The 22,643-nt window shown below is 56.6% G+C and overlaps 1 protein-coding gene across 2 annotated transcripts in view; it reads left to right on the plus strand.

The window, feature by feature from the left end:
• The window catches only part of RPS6KA2 (ribosomal protein S6 kinase A2), a 194,152-nt gene that overhangs the window by 5,460 nt on the left and 166,049 nt on the right, over nt 1–22,643 (plus strand). The window lies entirely within an intron of this gene.

Here is a 22,643-nt window from a genome sequence, read left to right on the forward strand (position 1 = left end):
GTGGTGGTGGTGGTGGTGGAGATAGTGGTGGTGTTGGTAAAAGTAGTGGAAGTGGAGGTGATAGTAGTGGCGGTGGAGGTGGAGGTGCTGGTGGTAGTGGTGGTGGTGATAGTAAAGGTGGTGGTAGTAATGGTGGTGGTGAGGAAGGGGTTGAAATATTATTCATAAGAGCATCACCATTGTCACCCCGGCCTAAGTGACAAACCCCGGTACCTACTGAGAGTGAAAGAAGACAGCTTCTGAAGTTGTTGGGTGACAGTGGCAGGGAGCAGGGGTGTTGGGGAGGGGCGTGAGCTCCTGCTGGAAGCAGCTTTACCCACAGAAAGAAGAGCCTGTCTAGGGCCCGGGGACAAGAGGCCGAGCAGCCAGGAGGTGGCAGGGGTGCATGTGCGGGCTTGGCAGAGAAGCAGAGGGGCAGTTTCAGAAGGAGTCGCCCCCCAGGGTGTACATGTGAGGACCAGAAGGCACGTTCCCAGTGCACACACCTGCTTTCCCTCGATGGGCTGGGGAGTGACCTCTGTCCATCACAAGCGGTCTCACCCGGGAGATAACGGCGGCCACAGCCTTGTCAGTGAGGAGGGTCACTGGGCACCCGACGTTCACAGGATGGGAGAGTGAAGCAGTTAGCTCTCCTGAGGGTTGTCGTCCCCCCACTTGGGAAGGAAATTCCCTCCAAGGCAGAGGGTGCTGAGGGCTGTGGGCTCCGTCCCGACTCCTGGTGACCCCACGCAGGGCAGGAGGAATCACCCAACAATCGTTGATATGTCCGAGCCCACGACAGCACCCACACTGTCGGTCCATCTCACCGAGCGTCCTCCTCTCTCTGTGCTGACCTGGGATGTCCCTCTCTCCTGCAGAAAGTTGATGGAGCAATTAGCGAGGCCGGTTTTAGCAACCTGAATTGCTTAGCCTTGTCATGCTTAGAACCACGAGAAGTTGTGAAATGTGCAGCCCAGTGGACTTTTAAAAACAGCTGGCGATGAGGTACGGGAGTCTGGGAGGCTGCCTCGGCGGGTGTTTTGGCTTCCAAAATGGTCTTCTGACTCAGGGGGTCTGCACCCAGTGAGGGGCTCCACCTGCACCCGTGGTTTAGCCCCGAGACCCTGTCCTGGGATCAGATGGCAGAAGATGGTTGGGCCCTGTGTTAGGCAGGTTTCAGTAGAGAAACAAAACCAGGGCACTTAGGATTATATATCTATATATAAGAGGATAGATTTATACAGCAGAAAGGGATATAACAGCTAATTTAGTCCACACAGCAGTACAGAGGGCTTAGTTCAGCTCACTTCCGTGGAACAGTTAATATACTAGAAGTCCTTAAACTCAGGAGGGCTGCTGGGTCCAAGGTCAAGGAAGCAAACAGCTGAGGCTTCCTGGGGACAAGGCAGGCAGAGTCTGCCTACAGGCAGCAAACAGCAGGGTGGGTCACCAACAGTCAGTAGCTCAGGAGCTTAGCGAAGCAGACCCGGATGGGATATCAAACTCAAGCAACGCAAGACGATAGGATCCGCCAGCCTCAAGCTCAAGCGATGTACCCACCAGCAGCGTGAGGAAGCAGGTCTTGAAGGAACCTCAAGCTCTAGTGACACGATCCACAGTTGGCTGGCCCACAGGTAGTGTAGCTCACAGGTTGAGGCAGAGAACTAGCTAAAGCAGCCGCGCACGCTGGTCCGATTACCAGAGAGCAAGAGAGAGGGGGGTGGGGCTTGCTGAGCCATTTATCTCTTTGCCCTCCAATCAAACTGTGACCTGATTAATCCCACATCTTCCTATTGGCCAGGTTGACACAATAAACCTACCTATCACAGGCCCACAGCTGGCTACTGCCCTGGGCGCCTGGGGCCTGCTCTCAGCCATGCTTGGCAAAAGCAAGCTTGCTGTCTTCCCAGACAAGCCATTTCTCCCTGGCAGGGTGGCCTCTTGTTCCCCTGGGAGTGCAGTCACCTCTCGGTTTCACGGAGGCCAAGGAGGGAGTGGACACACAGACCTGTGACTTGGGCGTCCAGTTCAGCTCCTGGAAGATGGGCGTCCAGTTCAGCTCCTGGTGTAGCCCACTGCTCTTGGGCCAGCCCTGCCCACGGCAACCACATGGATGGTAGTCTTCATCAGCACCTTGGCTGCCATTGAGTGGAGTCTACTATGGGGCCACTGTGTGTCCTGAGTGCCGTCCAGCTCAGGGGATATCAGACAGCAGTCTCTGGAGACCCACAGGGTCCTCACTGGCACCTTCAGGAGGCGCCCGAGCCCCTAGCCTTGATGCTTAGTCTTAGTCTGGACCCGCCACTGCCGCCTGGGTGACTGCTGGTGTTGGAAGTAGCAGGGAATGGGGGATCAGGTAGCGGCATTCCCCCCACAAACCTGGGGAGGTAGCTGCACAGCAGCCTCCCAACCACCCTAGCGGGGCACGTGGAGCAAGGTGTGGGGCCTTGGTGGGGGCAGTGGGTGAGGGAGGATCAGCCTCTGAGCTCAGGCCTCAGAGGATACAGGCCACTACCTGGCTGCTGTAAGGCCGCTCTGATAGGCTGTCCGCAGACAGGGGGGTGGGGGTGGGAGCACAGTGGTGGCCAACTGCAAGACTCAAGCCCAGCAGCTGGTCCATGGAAGAAAGACGACGCGGTCTGCTCCAGTAAAGACTCACCTAAGGGGCAGGTGCTCTCTGTCCTGCAGGGCTGATAGGAGTGAGAATGGGCTCGATGCCCATGGGCCGATAGGCGTTTATGGACCTTTGCTTCCTGGAGATTGCATGCACACATGAGCCCAAGTCTAAAAGGATGGCTGCCAGCATCCCCACTTGCACGTGCCGAGCGTATTTACACCTGAACAAAACCACACGTAGTCGCTTCTGACTCATAGGCACTCCACAAAGACAGGGTAAGAACTAACCCCCCGGGAGTTTCCAAGACTGTAACTCTTTATGGGGCTGAGAGAGCTTCATCTTTCTCCCTCGGGGCACCTGGTGGTTTTGAATTACTGATCTTGCGGTTAGCCACCCAACATAACCACCAGGCCATGAGGGCTCCCTTATTCCGACGGCAGCACGTTTCAGCTCGTCTCTGCCCACGGTGGGCAGCTGCAGAGGCGTTCGCTCGGTCTCAGGGAGAGGACTTCGTCTGCTTAGGCGCCTCTCAGAAACACACGGGCCGGTCCTGCCCGTCCTAGAGGGTCGCCTGAGTCAGAATCGGCTCGCCGGCAGTGGGCTGCGTGTGTTCAGTGTAGCGGCAGACCGTGGCCATGGAAAGAACTATCTCGAATAAGGCTATCCATGACCAGCTGCGGGCACCGGCCACGCGAAGCATTGGGCCCCCTCCTCTGCAGGGCACCCTCGGCACAGCCAAGGCGGGGCTGAGACAAGGCCAAGGCTAAGGGGAAGGCTTCGTGCAGACAGCGGGGCCCAGGAGCAGCCAGGCCTGGTGGTGTGGGGTCTCATCTCCCTCCCGCATGGAGCCCATGGAAGGAAGATGAGGCTGACTGCCCCCTTGGGGGTCTCCAGCCTTGCTGTGGGTTGGAATTAGCTCAATGGCAGTGGGCTCAGTTTTCTTGGTGGCTCTGGGGGGCCAAGCCTTGCACTGCTAAAAGGTGCAAGGTGGGGTGCCCTCCGGGCCCTTCAAACCCACCAGCTACTCTGCGGGGGAAGATGATGCAGTCTGCTCCCACGAGGATTTACAGTTTCAGACCACGCCCGGCCGGGGAGGGGTGGGAGCAGCTCTGCTCTCCCCTCTCATGTCGGCCGCTCTAAGTCAGAATGCGCTTGGTGGCTGGGACTGTTTGGGGCGTGGGCACCAAGGAGGCTGGAAACACATGTTAGCCGGGGAAAGGAGCCTGACCATCCACCTCCCTCAAGGCTGGTGGCTCTGACCTTGAGGTCTGGCTGCACTTCATGGGACGACTGGTCCTCCTTCCTCCTTCCCAGAGGAGGCAGGGCTGCACATGGCTTAGCGTCCTTCGTAAGACCCATTCACCTTGGGCCTCCACATGACTAGGCTGCAGGTCAGCCCAGCCAGGGAGACAGACTGATGGTGATTCTCCAGGGCCCTGCCAGAGAGTCTGCCCAGCTTGCAGGACAGACAAATAGTAGGGTGCTGTATGAATGGGGTGAGGGTGCCTGGCCCCCTCTGATATCAAAGCAGGCAGGAGACCAGACCCCGTGTCACCAGGCCCAGGCTGACTCCTGGGGTGCTGAGGTCAGACGTGGGCCCCCTCCAACCTTCCTCGCCCCTTCGCAGACCAGCCGCCCCTCCCTCAGCACACGGTGCTCCTCCCCTGGCCCCCACCACTCACTGCAGTAGACACACGGAGCTCTCAGGCTGCGCTCAGGACTAGGGTGTTTGTGAGGGAGACGGACAGGCTACAACTGCCCGGGATCCAGCTGTTGAGTGGATAGCGTCCTCCCTGCCATGCCGGCAGGCACACCTCTCGCTGGTCTAGCCTTGAAGGCCCCTGAGCTCAGCCTGCTAGGCCAGGGTCCCAGGCCTCCTTAAGCAGTGGTTCTCAACCTTCCCAATGCTGCGACCCTTTCATGCAGTTCCTCATGCTGTGGTGACCCCCCAACCATCAAATTATTTCTGTTGCTACTTCATCACTGTCATTTTGCTACTGTTATGAATCGGGCGACCTCTGTGAAAGGGTCATTCGACCCCCAAAGGGGTCACAAACCAAAGGTTGAGAACCGCTGTCCTTAAGCATGCCTGACAAGGGCCCGGCGGGCACCCCACTCCACCACAAGCTTCATCCCAGAGGGGCAGGGTTCAGCCCTAGCTCCTGGGGTCAGCCCTCAGAACTCCAGAGTGACTGTCTGGAGACACCCCACTAGGCAAATGAACCTCCTGTGGAAGGCACTCAGCCTTGCCCGTCTCAGGGAGCCCGCCACTCTGTCCTGTGCATGGGGACCCCAGGTGCTGCCTCGCTACGCCTCCACCACTCTCTATCACTGGGCCAGGGACGTCCAATGCACAGGGGTCCCGGGGTCCAAAGGACACGCTCCTCTTCTCTCTCTCTCTCTGGTCGTGAGACCCGCCCTCCTCTGCTGAGATGCTACCTTTGACGCCCATCAGGGTGGGAACATGGGTCCATCTCCACATTAGAGTCTCACTTTTGACAGTCGCAGCACAATCACTCACCACAAAGTCATGAAATCCTATCAGAATCTTCTATCGCTGTCTCTACCTCTGACCTGCCAGGCCAGGAAGGAATATACCAATCTGCCTGACCTCCACACCCTCACCCCCCAACCATTTGGGGGACCCCCTGGAGCCTGTCTGAAAGAGCCCTATCAGCCCACCTCGCCCCATAGGTACGCTCTGAACCCAAGTCCCGCTGACAGCAGGGCAGCCACCTGGATCAGCGCATACCACCGGGGGACCCCGAGTGACTTTCACTGGTCCCTTTAAAATAGAAACAGTGAAACCAGCCCAGGGAGGTTTGCACAGAAACAAGACGAGATGGACGACTGAGTCTGGGAACTAATAAAGCAATTAAGTGCAATGCAATTAAGGGCTAAATCAGAGACAGAATAGTTTGGGGAAAAAGACAGAGAGAACATTCCCCCAAGGCCTGCTCTGGGTCTGATCTGAAGCTTCCTTCCAAATGGAGAGACAAACAAACTGGTCTTCCCAAAACCTCCTTCTCGGCTCCTGGGCACCGTTATGACTACATCAGCCTCTGGGTGCCTCAACAGCCATTGCGTGGACGTCTGTGGCCCCATAGGGTTTGTCTCCTGAGGTTCAGCATCCCCCAGTGGCTTTAGAGACCCCACCCTGACTCTTGCAGCCCTAAATCACGGTGGGATACAGGCAGGTGTGGACAAGGGCATCGCTCTGGGCTGTGTCCAGTGGACAGGTGGGGGACAGGGGGTGGCAGCTGTCCACTACATCCTCACTCAATGCCTCTGCCTCCACTCCTCCTGTTGCCCCTCCGTACCCCGGCTATCCCCGCCTGTCCTAAGAGCCCGGGCCAGCAGCTCTGGCTGTGGGAACGAGGATGCCGGAAACAAGGCTCCCACAGTTTTGCATGGCGTTCACGCAATGTCCAACCCCCTTAGCGCTGCCCTGTGTCACGGGTGGTCTGGTGGGTGTAAAGTGGAGGCGCGCAGTCCTAGAGAGAAGACTCAAGCTGTAAAGCAGAGCCTTTTAATGACGGTCCAGAGACCTTTCCGACTGGAGGCCATCCACATTCTGTGCAAAGATGGTGGGGTGGGGATGGGGGGTGCTGGATGAGGAGGGAGGGGCACTCGTGTGCAGCTGGAGCAAGAACCAGAGCCACGAAGGCAAGGTTGGGTGTGGACCCTAGGGGGACAGAGGGATGGGGTCTGGGCATGGGGACACAGTAAGGAGAGGGGTGCCCACAGGGTGGGATTAGGAGCCTGGCTTTCAGTCTGGGTTGTTACAAGGCTATGGCAGGGCAGGTGGCTCAAGGGACCCTCCATGAAGCTACGTTCTTGACCCTGCCTGTGCCTGGGGGTCTGCTGAGAAGACTTTCCACCGTGCGGCACAGGGAGACCTCATAGGGAGAAACTCATGTACCTGGTGTGTGTGTCTGTCCATCGAGGACAGATGCCCTGGGAACAGATGGTCCCCTCCACTTGCTGGACTCCCTGTGAGGTCTGTGGGTGGGTCAACGTCCAGGTCAGAGGTGCTGCTGTAGGATGACCCCACCTGCTGCCATTGAGTGGACTCTGCTCCGGGTTCCAGGCTGTGAATCTTCCCTGAGCAGCAGCCCTGACCGAGCCTCCTGGGTAAGGAGGCCATCCCTTGGAGGGAGGGGACCCCCAGCTGCCTGCCTGCTCCCTGGTTCATCATGTCCGGGCCCACTTGGAGACAAGGGCCATTCTCTGCGGCTGCCCGCTTGACCAGGTGCGGGTGCACAGTGAGTGTGCAATAAACCCTGGCTGCCACATTGCAGGCCCCACGGAAGGCAAAGGGTGCCTGCCAGGCATCCCAATGAGGCACCAGCACGTCACCCTGGGCAGAGTGCCCACTGCTGCTCACACCCACCCATGTTGGCAGGTCTTGTCCGCCCCGAGCTGGGCCCACCGAGACGTGTAAACAAGCCCTACTCTCTCTGGTGGGCGGGTGTCGTGGGCAAAGCCTTGGCTGGGCATTGACTTCCTCAGCTGCATCTGTGCATGCCCCAGAGCAAGGAGCCCACATTGAGAACATCCCCAGAGGGTGGGCCCTGCCTCCTGTTCGTCCAATCGCAGGTAGCTCACGTTATTACGGACAACCAGCCCCAAGCCAAGGCCTCACACAAGTGCCGACTCTGTTTCCCTGTACAGCTTTTTGGGGAGAGGGGATGGGGGTGAGGTTTGGTGCAGAAGGTTGCCATGCTTTCTTCCCTGGCACTGGAGCAGCTGACCCCCCAGGTGGCAGCTGAGTGAGTACGTGTCAGCACTGCTCCACAGGGGAGAGGAAGGAGCAGTTTCAGGGCTCCAGGAGCAGGTGTCCACAAGGAGACCGTGGCTGGGGCGGGGTGACTGGTGTGGACGGGTTGAGAGCGATGCTTGGGGGTGGGGGTGGTCATGCAACTGACATGCTCAACAGGCAGCTGAAGTGACAAATCACACTAACGTAACCAGCCAGGTACTCTTGGGTTGGCCCAAAGACCACCGAGAGTGGGCCAAGCCAAGATGCGAGCCTAGTGTGAGCCCAGCACTGATGGCTCCTGAACCCGGGGCCTCACCTCTGAGCGACACCGCCCCTGGCCATGCCCTGAGGTGATTTCGTGGGGCAACAACTCCGCCCTCCTCGGTCACGGACCAGATCACACCAGTACAGCCCCGTGGCTGAGAAAGAGGGTGTTGTCAAGCAATCCCTGTGGAGAAGCTCCGTCTGCCACTGAGCTTGCAGTCGGTCCGATTCAACTGAGTCGGTACCACCAACAGAGACAGCATGGCAGACCACAGGGCACACAGCGTTCAAACCAAATGGCCTGCAGGTGGGACTTGGGTCCTGTTAATCTCAAGAGAAAGGGGCCTGGTGGTGCAGGGGCTTAGCCATCTGGCGCCGCTGGGACAGTCTGAGGTCAGAGAGGAAGGTGCTGGGCATGCGTCCTGTGCTCCAGATGTGCCAGCCACCTGATGAAGGGGTGCCAGCTTTCCTGAGTAAAACCCAAAATACCCACCAACCTAGAAAATGTGCCAGGAGGCGTGTCTATTTATGCAGAAGGTGCGACCGCGTGAGTCGGGGCGTTTCCTTCTCCCCCTCCCTCCCTCCCTCCCTCTTTTGCTTGCTCGGCCGAGTCCGCTTGCTCTCTGGATTCTTTCCCAGCCGCCATCGCTGGTACAGAGACACGCCCACCCAGTGTCTGGTGGGAGACTCCTCCCTCGCGTGCCCAGATCCAGGGTCCACTACACATTGGGTTCTAGTGCCGTCTGCCTGGGTCATGCTCCGGCCACCAAACCAAAGCCCACTGCCACCCAGCGGTACCCCGTAGCAGCGTCCTCCCTCGCCTGCAGAGCTGCTGTGGTTCCAGTAGCTTCCAGCCCCGACCTCGAGACCAAGACCCCTTTGCTGCCCTAACCTGAGGGAGGCCTTGTCTTCAAACCTGCCTGCGCCCCTGTGAGAACACACCTTTCTGGGCTGCATTTGAAAACCTGCCTGTGGTGACGCTTGTCAACTGTCACTTGCACGTGGTGGTGGTGGGGTGCCATGGGTCTGTCCCTGCACACGGCCACCGTGTGCACCACAGAACACAACGCCGCCCCACCTGTGCCGTCCTCACAACTCTTCCTGTGTCTGAGCCCATGGCGGCAGCACGGTGTCCATCCATCCTGTCCAGGGTCTTCCTCTGTTCGCTGCCCCTCCACTTTACCCAGCACGACGTCCTTCTCCAGGGCCTGGTCTCTCCTGACAGCACGTCTGAAGTACGTGAGACTAAGTCTCGCCGTCCTCGCCTCTAAGGAGCGCTCTGCCCTCCTTCTTCCAGGACAGGTCCGGTTGTCCTTTCAGCAGTCCACATACTTTGCATACTCGTCTCCAGCGATGCCATTCAAATGCACGGGTTCTTCTTCGGGCTTCCTTGTTCAACGTCCAGTGCTCACGTGCATGTGAGGCAATGGAAGTACAACCCACAGCTCGGGTCAGGTGACCTTAGCTGCGTGCACAGAACTTGCAAAAAGAGGAATGACCTCAAGTGGCTCCCACCCCCGCAGGTCGCAGAGCAGCGCTGACACGTGCTTCCTGAATTACAAGTCAAGGACATCACGAAGGGCCTCATCACCAGTCAGTGGGTATTTGTTGAGGGGCCGGTTTGCTCCCAGACAACACATACAGCTCACAGTTCTGACAATGAGAACCTCTACCTCAAGTGCTCTGAGAAATGGGCTCTCTCTCTTTCTCTCTCATGCATACATATCTATGTAGACTGAGGAGCTCCGGGGACATAATAGTTATGCTCAGCAGTTCAAAACCACCAGCTTGTTCTTTGGGAGAAAGACGAGACTTTCTACTCCTATAAAGGGTTACAGTCTCAGAAGCCCAGTGTCTGGGCAGTGCTACCCAGTCCTACAGGGTTGCAGTGAGTCGGCCGTGCAGTGAGTGACTGAGTGATGATTGTCTATCTACCGTTGTTTATTTGTAAGGAGCCCTGATGGCGTGTAGCTGGTAGCATGCTGGGCTGCCAGGCACGAGATCAGCGGTTCGGAGCCACCAGCTGCTGCATGAGCGAAAGATGAGGCTTCCTGCTCCCACAGAGTCGCTGTCCTGGAACCCAGGGCGGCTCCGCCTCGCCCTGTCTGGTCACTGCAGGAGTCGGGATGACTCCATGAGTGTTTGGGGCTTGGTTGGTGCAGTGTGTGAGTGCTGGGCTGCCAACTGAAGGGCCGGTGGTTCCAGCCCAGCAGCTGCTCTGCAGGAGAAAGATAAGGGAGCCTCAGGAGCCTATTGGCCAGGTCATCTCTGTCCTGGAGGATGGCTACAAGTCAGAATCCCCTCACCGGCAAGCGGGAAGGGATGTGCTTTCCTGTAACACCACCTTTGGTGCAAGAAATGAGGCAAGTTGAAACAAAGCACTTATAGAGTTAAGATTTCATTGTTTCGTGGCACACACAGTGAGCCTCCCCGCAAGGCCGGCAGGGAGCAGGCACAGCAGAGGTGCACACAGCGGTCCCCTGCGAGGATCAGGTGGGACATCCCAGGACATGTGTCCATGACTGTGTTTCCAGCTCAGGACAACACAGGACTCAAGCCCTGGCTCCGTCCGCTGGGCTTTACAGGGAGCGGGTGGTAGACTGATGGTAAGGAGCAGAATTGGCAGCTGCCTCTTGGATTCTACATGGCACTGCCTCCGGAAGGGGCCAGAGCTGGCTGACCGTGAGACCTGGATGAGCCTGGCTGTGTTGCTGTCCCCAGACGTGAGGGGGATCCCCGGGGACATGGAGGAAGAACACAGGAGCTGGCTGGAAGGGTGCCAGTGGGCCAAATCTGGAACAACTGTGCTCGATGGCAATGGATCATAAACCCAAGAGGAATACTAAACATCAGTGAGTCCATGGCGACACTCAAGAAAGACACTCTCGACAGAAGAGTGTCAACCATTAAGTGACAGAACCATGACAGCGTGGAAGCCCATCCCTCTAGACCTCTGGTTTCACAAGGAACACAGACATGGACGGCCTACCTTCACTAAGGAGCGCTGACCGAAGGCACCTCCGCCGTGGCCCCTCGAGGTGCGGCATGGGAAGTGGACAGTGAGCAGGGAGGACTGTGGTAGGATGGGTGCCTTTGCATCATGGTGTTGGTGAAGAACACGAATACGCGCAGGCTGTCAGAAGCCCAGCCCAGCTCATCCGGGAAGAGGTACAGCACACTGCTCCTGGGGAGGGAGGATGGTGAGCCCATCTCACGTACTTTGGACAGCACGCTTTGACGCGAGGGTCAGAGCAAAAGAAGAACGCGCCCCACGAGATGGAGGCACACAGTGGCTGCAGCGGCGGGCACACAAACAGCTGTGAGGATGGCGCAGGCGTGGGCAGTTGCTACGAGGGAGGGCCGATTCAACAGAACCTAACTGCAACCAAGAGACCGGCGGTGCCCTGGTAGTGCGGTGATTGCAGCTCAGCTGCTAACCCAAAGGTCAGAGGTTCTAACCCACCAGCTGCTCTGTGGGAGGAAGACGTGCAGCTTTGGAGCGGTGTGGGCCAATTCTGCTCTACCCCGTGCGGGGACTGGGAGTCGGAACGGTCCGATGGCAGTCGGTCTGGGTTTAGAGGGCACATAACAAGGTGACGGTAGAACATTTCGTTGCTTTTTGTTCAGGAAGAGACCAACCGTTAGTTAAGAGAGACACTTGCAAATGGTCAGTCAGTACCAGAAAGACTGCTGTTGCCATCACAAAGCAGTGTCTCACTTACACCCCACGCCGCACGCCTATGGAAAGTGACTTTTGATCACTGTTCCTTTAACAAACCGCACAGCAGAGGGAGGTCCCTTAGACCGCCACCTCCTGCTTGCTCCAGTGCCTGGGGGGTAGCAGCTGAACGCCTTGGCCGCAGGAGCTCCTCACTACAGCGAACGCTGCTACATTGTAAAAACCCGCGCTGTTACATTGTACGTGAGCAGTGAGGTGAATTCCTTTCCCCCTGCTGGAGCTCAGCACGATCAAACCCACCCTTTCCACCGTGGAAAACCCTGGTTCCGGAAAGCTCCCCACGAGGCGGTAGTCCGGGGTCTGGCCAGCGCTGCTGTGTGCTGTCTGCCTCCGTCAGCGCCCAGTCTCAGAAACCCTCAGAGCAGTTCTGCTCCGCCCTCGGGCTCCCTGCCAGTCGGAATCCGTCACCAGGCGGCGACGCCGTGTGGGTCGAGGGTGGGCTTTATCAGGACGGAGGTGCTCTGCCTGCGTGCAGGGTCCTTGTGACCTGAGCTCCAGTCTAGGCACGTTGGGTCCCCACAGCTGTGTGACGGTGGCTCCCCAGAACCCATGACCACGGCGTGCTGTGTGGGAGAGTCTGGCATCACTCCCAGTGGACCGTGGCATTGCCTGCAAGCTATGAGGTGGGCAATGGGCCCGTCCAACAAGAGGAGGCCCTCAGCCGTGGGGTGCCTCCCGGAGTACATGCAGTGAGGTGGTGGGAGCCCATGGGTGGGGAGTGGCGGGGCATGTAAGGTAGAGGAAAACGTTCCTAGCAGAGGGACAGGGTGTCACTTTGAGCCATGGTGTCCAGTTGGCTTTGGTATTGGAGACCTCACCCATAACAGAGGGAAGGACGGTCAATGGAGAGCCCTCTTGAAGGTCATTGTCTGAGCCGGTTGTGGGGGCTGCTGTGTGGGTTCATGTCCGTGTCCAGCGGCTGGGCTTTCCTGACCGACATCTTCAATAGGCAAGCGTGTCCTGCCGTCTCCCTTGGGGGAAGCATTCTGGGCATGTTTTTTCTGGAGCCGATCTGTCCTCCCTTCTGATGGTCCACGATGTGGTCAGTAGTCGTCACCAAGCCCCGTCCAAAGGCATCGCTTCTTCTGCCTCCCCCTACCTTGTCCGGATCCTAGACTCAGCTTGGCCTTGGTCTGTCGATGTTGGGTGGCCCTATGGCACCAACTGACGAAGCTGGGGCGTGTAAAGTGATGCAATTCAGGGTCTGTAACGGCTATTTCTCAGGTCTTCCACGGTGTCCCTCCATCTCATTGAGGGCGTCTCGCTGCCCCTCCACGTTACCAAGCACGAGGTCATTCTCCAGGGGCTGGTCCCTCCCCACGACACGCCCAGAGTCGGCTGATGAAGCCTCGCCATCCTCCCGCCCAGAGTCGGCTGATGAAGCCTCGCCATCCTCCCGTCTAAGGAGCGCCCGGGCTGCCCGCCCTCGGAGGCAGATGTTTGTCCATGGTACTTTCCGTGTTCTTGGCCAGCCTCACAGTTCAAGTGCACCGATTCTTCCTTATTCGATGTCTAGCTTTCCCACGCCTATGAGGCCATTGGCAAGACCATGGCTCAAGTCAACCCACCTTAGTCCTCAGAGGGATGTGTTTGCTCTTCAGCACCGCGGAGAGGTCTTGTGCAGCGGACGGGCAGTATTTTTGCAGTTGGCTTTTGCCCCCTCCCTGTTATGAGGCACTCTACAGTGTCCACCTCTATCCCGGTCTCCATCTAAAAGATGGCTTTCTATCGAGCCGTAACAACGTTCTCGTGATCCTGGCTTAAAGATGCCCCCGATGACTCCCCACGGGCTCCGCGTGGTTCCCTGTCGGCACGGCTCAGGTGGACATGACGTCTCCAGGTGACGGCTTCCTGCCAGCGTAACAGTTCTGCTGCCACACACGGCAGCCAAATTCTCCTGAAAGGTCTTCATTTCTCCTTTTCAGCTGCTCACACGCACACACACACACACACACAGAAGCTGAAGTGTGAAGAACGGTGACAGGAGGATCCATGGCAAGAATATTGACTACCATGTGCATTACCGAAAGAACAAACAAGTCCTCCTCAGAAGAGCGTCTCCCAGGATGCCTCTCAGAAGTGAGGATGGGAGGCCCCGTCTCCCACATGCTGGACCCGGCATCCAAACCACCCGAACTCCCTGCCACCAAATCCAGTGCGACTCACAGTGACCCTGTAGGACAGGGTGGGACTGCCCCCGAGGGTTGGTAAGGCTGTCACTCCTAACAGGAGGAGAAAGTCTCATCTCCTCCCGTGGTGAGGCTGGAGGGTTTGTTAGCAGCCTGACGTGGAGCCCATTGCTCCACCCGACACTGTCCACACCACAGACCCAGCACCAGGAAAGACCAGATGCTAGAAACATCATGGCGGGCAGCCCAGAGGGCCAGTGAGAACGGAGGAAGCCCTCCCTGAGATGGACGGACATGGTGGCTGCCACCAGACATGGCAAAATTGTGGGGATGGTGCAGGAGAGGGCAGGGGGGTCATTCTTGATCCTTCGGTCACCAGGAGTTGGACTTGACAAGGACAACGAGTGTCACGTGGATGGCCAGAGGAGGAGCAGGTCAGTCCCCAGGAAGCACAGGTCAGTCCCCAGGAAGCACAAGCAGTGTGCTCCGTAGAGGCCTCAGACCAGGTCTGAGAGGCTTCCTCTGCCCTACGTTGGGCCTGTCCTTGAAGAAGGACATCATGCATGGCAAAGTAGAGGGTCCATGAGGAAGAGGAAGACCCTCAACGTGGCCACAGCTGCAGGACTGGGCACATTTCACTCTGTTGAACCTGGTGTCCTATGGACAGGAGTGAACAGCCTCGCCCAGGCAACACCCCTCGTGGGGACTCGGAGAGGGGCAGAGAGTGCTATTGACACCAGGCCAGCTCTTAGGGCTTGAAGGCCCTGGGTGATGCCATTGAGTGCACTGAGATGCTAGTCAAGGGGTTGGCAGTTCAAGTCCACCCAGGGCCCCTCAGAAGAAGCATCTGTTGACCCCTGTCGTCCTTTGAAAATCTCCTGGATCGGTTTCACTGTTACACAAAGGGACTACCATGGGCAGGGCTGATGGGCAGTCGGCAGCTTTCTTGTAAACTGGCCACATTGCAGAGACGAGAGCAGGGAGATGCCTTTGAGCATCACCATGGCAGGGGCTCTGGGGAAGGGAGCAGGAGGTCTCTACCTGGCACTGAGAGTCGGTCAATAACAGGATCCTTTTCCCTCACTGACGACGGCCGTCTGAGCTTGTTGAGCCGGACAGTGCTTCTTGCTAGTGTTCGTACCCAGATCAGCTCTGAGAAAGGAGAATCAATTTCCACCTCCCCACAGGGGACATCGGAGGTCAGGAAGGCCCGGGGTTGTCAATGTCTTCTATGGACGTGGGAATCGATGACAATGACGATGGCAGGGAGGAAGCACCCAGCGGTGGGTGCGGAGGCCCTCAGGTTGGCTCTGACGCACGGCGGGCCTGTGGACAACAGCACAACCCACCGCGCCATCCTCACAATCGTCACGTGCGAGCCCAGGGCTGGGGCCACTGCATCCGTCCATCTCGTTGAGAATCATCCTCTCTGTCGCTGAACCATGACTTTGCCAAACTTGATGTCCTTCTCCAGGGCCTGGTCCCTCCCGATCACATGCCCACAGCATGAGATACGGAGTCTTCCCATCCTGGCATCTATGGAGTGCTCCGGCTGGACTTCCTCCAGCACTGACTGGGGCGTTCGCCGGGCAGTCTGGGGTCTAGTCCATCCGCTTCGCCAACGCCATTGTCAGGTGGCATCAAGGGTGACATTTTGGAAACGCATCACTTTTTGTTTCCACTGTCTGTGGAGCACCCAGGAGCCCTGGCGCTGAGCTTAGGTGTTGGGCTGCAGCATCACCCTGTCTTTCTCTCTCTGCACTACTCCCTGCCCAGCTGTCCCTTTTGCCCCTTTCCGTGGAACTAAGGCCACCCCCTGGTAGTGCAGGGGGCTATGTATTGGACCACTAACCTCAAGATCAGAAGTTGGAAACCACTGGCAGCTGAAGTTTCTAGTCCCATAAACAGTGACCATCTGGGAAACCCAGGGGGCCATCTGCTATGAATCCACCTTGGCTCAACACCAGTGAGGTTTTGTTTTATTTTTTTTGGGGGGTGGTGGTTCTGGAGCCCTGGTGACACAAAGGCAACATTGCTCAGGTGCCAACCAAAAGGTCAGAATCATCAGCCAACCGTGGCGGCACTGTTTTGGTCCCAGAAAGGAGACCCCCCCTACCCCCCCCACCCCCCTACCCCCACCCCCACCCCCGCCTCCCAGCCCTGCCTCAGGCCAGAGACTGGGGGACGGAGCAAAACTGTACCCCAGGGTCTCCAAGACTGTTAGACAGCCTCATCTTTCTCCCTCCAAGCAGCTGGTGGGTTTGAACTGCGAACGCCGAAACCAGCAGCCCGGTGCCTAACACACGGTGTCACCAGGAGGCCTTCACTGCCCTGTGGGGTGACCTCAGCTGGAACTTACAAAAAAGCTGTGGGCTTGGATCGTCTTTGGCATATTTACCTTCTAATGCAGAGCCCGGGTTTACTCTAGCTTTAACTAATTTACCATTCTTAATCTACATATGTGCGTTATTTTACTGAATCCTTAGGACTCCACATCACATTGGCAGTTGGCTTTCAAGTGCAGTGGTGGAGAGCAGCGAGCGCCATTCAATCTGAGGGTGAGAACCCTGACTGAAAATGTATGTGGGGCATCTCTGAGAGGCGGCTGTTTCTCCCCAGAGGCACCGCTAAGAGGTGTCATTAGCACCCCCAGCCCTGCAGGCAGCCACTTAGCCAGCATCCTCTGCCTTCTCCAGAGCTGTTCTTACCGGTGCTTCCTCCCATCCCTGAGAGCTACCATTTGTGAACCTCAGAAAATGGCTTAGGAGATCAGCTATGGAAAATGCAAGGGCAATTTTCTAAATGTTTTTATGCAAATGAAAGCTCTAAGTGTTATGCAAATGAAGCATGTCCTTCCCCCAGTTCCCTGCTCAGAGGGGGCTGTGACTCATGGGAGGGCACGGGCTCCGTGAGGACAGAGCCCACGTGACTTGCTGCGACCCACGTGGGTGGACCAGGCTGGGAACTTCCTGGCTGCTCATGACTGGTCCTGGCTGGTCTGTCTGACCCTGGCTGGTCCTGGCCGGTCTTGTCTGACCCTGGCTGGTCCTGGCTGGTTCCATCTGGTTCTGTCTGGTCCCAACTGGCCCTGGCTGGTTCTCATTGGTCTTGGTTTATTTCGGATGGTCTTGACTATATCGTTAATCCTTCCCCCATGGCAAAGCCCAAACCCACAGCCGTCACAGCGATCCTGTCAGACAGAATTGAACTTCGCCTAAGACTGTGTACCCTTTTGGAAGCAGGCAGCCTCGTCTTTCTCCCTCAGAGCAGCTGGTGGGTTTGAACCACCAGCCTCTCAGTCAGTTGATAGCCTTACGCTTAACCCACTGACTGGAAGAGATCCTTGGCTCATAACCTAGTCTCCTCGGTCCTAGGAAATGCCTACAAATGATGACTGGGGAAGGCATTCCGCATCGTCCGTTTGCCCGGCTGCATCCGTGGAGGCCACCTTGTGTGGCGTTACAGTTAGGTGCTCTCGCGTCCTGTCTTCAGCACTCTGCTCTCGGCCAGGCTGCAGGGAGGCCCGTGGGCAGCATGCCACCTTTACCCGAGCATGTTCGAAAGTGGCATTCCGGTGCTTGGAGTCCTGTAGGAGCACAATCAGCACAGTTAAACAATCAGTGCTTTAAAAAACAAACAGACAGAAATCTGACCACCTGGAAGTAAATCTTAGTGATTGAGGAGGCGGCCTTTTGAGTCAGCTAAGTTTGAGTCTTGCTGTGTGACCTTGGGGGAGATGGCTTGGCCACCCCAAGTCCTAGCATCACCACATGGGGTGTGGCCTGCCCCCCCTCTCCACTCTCCTGGCTGTAGAGGTGCCATCATGCCTGTTCTGACTCGCAGTGGCGGGGCACAATAGAGGAAAACCCCACCTGGTCCCGAGCCAGCCTCAGCGTGGTGGGTGTGAGGTTGAAACGGAGGCACAGAATGAAAATAGAGCTCAGCCGAGGAAGAAGCGTAAAGGAAGGCTTTATTGAGGTAGGAGAAACTCCGGGCGAATTCCACGACCCAACGAGTTAGGTCAGGAAAGTCGCAGCTTGTCAGTGAGGCGGTGGGAGATATATATATAGGGCTCAAGGAGGTATATAGGGCTAAGGAAGTATATGTTGACAGAGGAAGGGAGAGTTTTATTGCTTGCAGCTGCTGGGCCTTGAGTCAGGATGCGACCTGTGGGAAGTCATCTTGTTGCTTGCAAACCTGCTCTCTGGAGTGCTGGGAAAGGGGCTCTACAAACCGGCCTGGGAAGATAATTGCTTCCTGGGGTGCTGGGGAAGGGGCTACACAAACCCAGCCTGGAGAGAGAAGCTCTTTGGAGTGTTGGGGCAGGAGTTGCATAGTTCAATAGGTCATCCATCCTCCTGAAAGGCTGGGAACAGGAGCTTTGAGGTTTCATCTTCCTGAGGAGCCGGAGAGGAGGTGGGGGCTGCCTGGTCCCAGCCCAACCAGTGGGGATGCCTGAGCCCATTGTTACGGCCATGGTGTCATTCCATGTCCTTGAAAGACTTTCTCTCTTCCTCTCCCCTGTACTGTACCAAGCAGAGCGTCCCTTCCAGCGACTGAGCTCTTTTGAGAACCTGTCCAAAGTCTGTGAAGCAGAGGCTCCCCATCCGGGCCTCTAAGGGGCACCTGGCTGGGCTTTCCAGGACCGTTGTTTGTTCTGCTAACAGCCGTGGTACTGTCAGGATTCTTCGCCAGCACCCGCGTTCAAACGCATACGTTCTTGCTGGGTCTTCCTCATTCAATGTCCAACTTCCACATGCACAGGAGGTGATGGAAAAGACCATGGCTTGGTCAAATGGACTCTTATCAGTGGGAAGAGACGATGGAGAAGCTCAGTATCAGCCCCTAATACAGACCAGGGACTGACTGTGGAACAGACCATCAATGGCGCACACCTAAGTTCAGGATAGCGCTGAAGACAATTAAAACAAGTTCACGAGGGCCAAATTTGACCTTGAGTCTACCCCACTTGAATTTCAAGGACGTCTCAGGAACAGACTTGATGCATTGAACACTAAAGACAGAAAGCCTGAGGAGCTGTGGGAGGACATCAAGACCATCATTCATGAAGAAAGGGTCCTTAAAAAGACAAGGAAGGAAGGAAGGATCAACGTGGTTCTCAGAAAAGACTCTGAAAAGTGCTCTTAATGATGGACTAGCTAAAGCAGATGGAAGGATGAAGTCAAAGAGCTGAATAGAAATTTTTATTTTAATAGAAATTTTTAAAGGGCCACTCTAAAAAAGACTAAGCCACAGATTACAATGACATGAATAAAGGCCTAGAATTAGGAAACCAGAGGGGAAGACCCTGCTCAGCATATTTTAAACTGAAAGAACTGAAGAAAAACAAGTCAAGACCAGAGTTGCAATCTTGGAAGATTCTGTGGGCAAATACTGAACGATGCAGGAAGCATCAAGAGAAGATGGAAAGACTGCACAGAGGCACTGTACCCAAAAGAGCTAGTTGACAGGCCTCCCCTTCAGGAGGTAGCATCTGAGCAGGAACCAGTGGTGCTGAAGGAGAGTTCAAGCTGCACGGGAAGCACTGGCCAAGAACAAGGCTCCAGGAATTGGTGAAATACCAGTCGAAATGTCTCAACAAGCTGATGAAGCACTGGAAGCACTCACTGGTCTGTGCCAGGACATTTGGAAGACAGCTACTTGGCCAACTGACTGGAAGAGATCCGTATTTGTGCCCATTCCAAAGGGAGATGACCCTACAGAATGCTCAAACTGCAGACAATATCACTGATATCAAATGCAAGTGACATGTTGCTGAAGATCGCTCAGCAGAGGCTGCAGCAGGACATGGACAGGGAGCTGCCAGAGGTCCAGGCTGGATTCGGAAGAGGACGTGGAACAAGGGATGTCATTGCTCACCTCGGATGGAACTTGGCTGAAAGGGGAAAACACCAGAAAGATGTTTATTCGTGCCTTATTGACTATGCCGGTGCATTCGACTGTGTGGATGGTAGCAAACTATGGATAGCCTTGAGGAGAATGGGAATTCCAGGACAGTTCATTATACACGGATCAAGAGGCAGTTGTTTGAATGGAACAAAGTAATACTGCATGGTTTTAGATCAGGAAACGTGTGCATCAGGCTTGTATTTTCTCAATCTCTATGCTGAGCAGCAATCAGAGAAGCTGCAGTAGATGAAGAAGAGGGTGGCATCAGGACTGGAGGAAGGCTTATTAACAACCTGAGATATGCAGATGACACAACCTCGCTTGCTGAAAGTGAGGAGGACTTGCTGATGAAGATCAAGGATCGCAGCCTTTAATATAGATTCCAACTCAATGTCAGGAAGACCCAAATCCTCACAACTGGACCAATAGGAAACATGGTGATCAATGGAGAAAAGGTTGAAATTATCAAGGACTTTATCTTGCTAGGATCCACAATCGATGTTCATGGAAGCAGCAGTCAGGAGATCAAAAGACATATTGCATTAGGTAAATCTGTTACACATGACCTTTTTAGCGTATCGAAAAGCAAGGATGTTATTTTGAGGACTACGGTGCACCTGGCCAAGCCATGGTATTCTCCACTGCACCCTATGCCTGTGAGACTTGGACCTTGCAAAAGGAAGACCGAAGAAGAATCGAAGAGTTTGGACTGGGGTTGGATTGGGGTGCTAGGGAAGAATACTGAAAATACCACGGACTGCTAACAGGAAAACCCGGCCCGATAGAAGAAGTGAGGCCGGAGGACTCCTTAGAAGCACGGATGGCAGGACTTCCTCTGACGTCCTCTGGACACTGTCAGGAGAGACCGGCTCTAGCGAAGGACACCGTGTTCGGGAAGGCAGAGGGGCCGAGAAGGAGAGGGAGGCCTTTGAGGAGATGGACGGACACAGCGGCTGCAGCCATGGGCTCAGGCATAGGAACCACTGTGAGGCTGGAGCAGGACTTGGCAGGGGCTGGTGGGCAGCACAGCCGGGATGGCAGGACTGATCATGAGTGGGCACCCTCAGTTCACGGGCAGGGGCAGGGCAGGTGGCCCAGGGGACCCTCTGTTAAGCTGTGTTCTCAGCCACGTTTGTGTCTAGGGGTCTGCTGAGAAGACCTCCCACCATGCTGTGTGCTAAGATCTCGTAGGTTGAAACCCACACACCTGGCTGTGTCTGTCTGCCATGGACATGCGCCCTAGGAGCAGACAGACACCTCCTGCATCTGCAGACCTCGCAGGAAGGACGGCCTCCATTTGGTTAGGTCAGCGTCCAGGTCAGGGCAGCATCAAGGTCAGGGAAGCCTCCAGGTGGCAAGAACATTCCTGAGGAGAGGCAGGGTTCACATCCCGCATGGGTGCCGGATGCCTGGCAGGATAGACGGTGGAGCTCAGGTTCCACTTCCAGGAGCTCTGCCCATGCCCCCACGGCCTGGGGCTCAACTCTCAGACACAGGGCACCACGAGGACCTGAACCAGGTGCGAGGCTGCTGCGGCCTCAGCACAGGGCTCACCATGCTGCCCAGCAGTTTTGGGCACCCGCCCCATGGAGAGTGACAGTTGACAAGCAAGGGAGTGACCGCTGTCTCCGTAGCCCAGCAGAGTGCCCAGTCCACCCAGGGTCCCCAGCCTGCAAGGGCCCATCTGTCGGGGAGCTACTGTCCCGAGCCAACCTGAACGGCCTGGCAGCAGCGTGGTGGGGGTGGTCCCAGGGAAGGAGGACCCTTCCCAGTGGTGGGAGGGACATGAGGAGGGATGATGAGGGGTGGAGTGGGCAGCACAGCCGACCCCTAAATGCAGTTTGAAGGCTTGACTCTGAAAGAATGAGGGTGGCCTCTCCAGGCTGAAGTTGCCTTTGCAGCTAAAAGGGACTGAGTTGTGTCCCCGCCCTCCCTCCCCCCTCAGAGGAAGCTGAGGCCTGGACTCCCTGGTTGGCAGACAAGGACGGAGGTTGTTGCTTGTGGGTCAGTTGGTGGGTTCACAGGAGCTCACACTGCGGCGAAACCAGACCAGACCCACTGCCTTTGAGCCCAGACCCACCCACAGAGAGCCCATCGGCCAGGGCTGCACCTGCAGGTTTCCAAGACTGTCACTCTTGATGGGAGCAGGGAGCCTCATCTTTCTCCCGTGGGGCAGCTGCGGGTTTTGAACTGCTGATCTTGAGGTTAGTAGCCCAATATGCCACAGTAACCCACTGTGCCACCAGGGGTTGGGCCTAGTCCCCCACAAAAAAGAGGCAGACAGGCAGGCAGACAGATGGGCAGGCAGGTGGGCAGACAGACAGGCAAACAGACAGACAGGCAGGCAGCGTGATGCTGCACCCGTGATCCCTGAAACCAGAGAGAAGAGGGGGCTTTTCTCCGGAGTCCTCGGGACCCCCACCCTGGCCTGGACCTAGTCTGAGTGAGAGAGGACACTGTGTGCATTGCGTTGTCAGGGCCACCCCAGGGCACCAGACACCATCAGGACAGCCATGTCCCCCAAGCAAAGGGACAGGCCAGCGAGGCAGCCAGAGGACTTGGCTGTTTCTCTGTAAACTCGCTCAAGGCTGGTGTCTCCGGCTCACGGTGGTCCTGACCCGGCTCTGTGTAAGTGCCTGGTCACCCTGCAGGCCTGCACGGGGGCTCACCCCGAGGCCCAGCTTCCAGCAGACGGGTCTGTGGGGTACAGCGAGCAGAGGTCAGGGGTTGGCACTGAGCTGGAAAGGGCAGCATTTCCCCCAGGATGGAGCTCAGGGGGTGGGCGGAGCAGGAGGAGCGGACCATGCTCAGTGGGGCTCCACTGTGGGGTCGGCCGGCGGTCAGTGAGGAGACATGCGAAGCTACGCCTGCCCCACAGAAATCTGCAGCTGGCTCTCAGTAAAGAGTTAAAGAAATGTGGGATGGGCTAAAATTAGATTTTGGAAATTCTTACTGGCTTTCTAAAATTTGTTTAAATAAATTACAATTTTAAAAGCCTAGAAGGCTGCTTCTGGGAGCCTGGGAAAGGCTGGCTTGGGAGACCTGGGATGGAGCTGACCCTGGATACCGGGTGGGGATACCATCAGGTGGCTCCACATGCATTCGGCATGGTCTCTCCCTTCCTCCCTCTGCCCTCCCCCACCCCTCTCTGATTCTGGTTCTGGACCATGTCCCTGCAAGGGTGCTCTGTTTGTGTCTGCCCTGGGGTAGTCTGGGAAGTGCCCAGAATAAGGCCAACTGTCT

This window comes from Echinops telfairi, unplaced genomic scaffold (genome assembly GCF_000313985.2).
Source record: "Echinops telfairi isolate 266 unplaced genomic scaffold, ASM31398v2 ScPeMD7_3533;HRSCAF=4204_0, whole genome shotgun sequence".
Taxonomy (NCBI): Eukaryota; Metazoa; Chordata; class Mammalia; order Afrosoricida; family Tenrecidae; genus Echinops; species Echinops telfairi.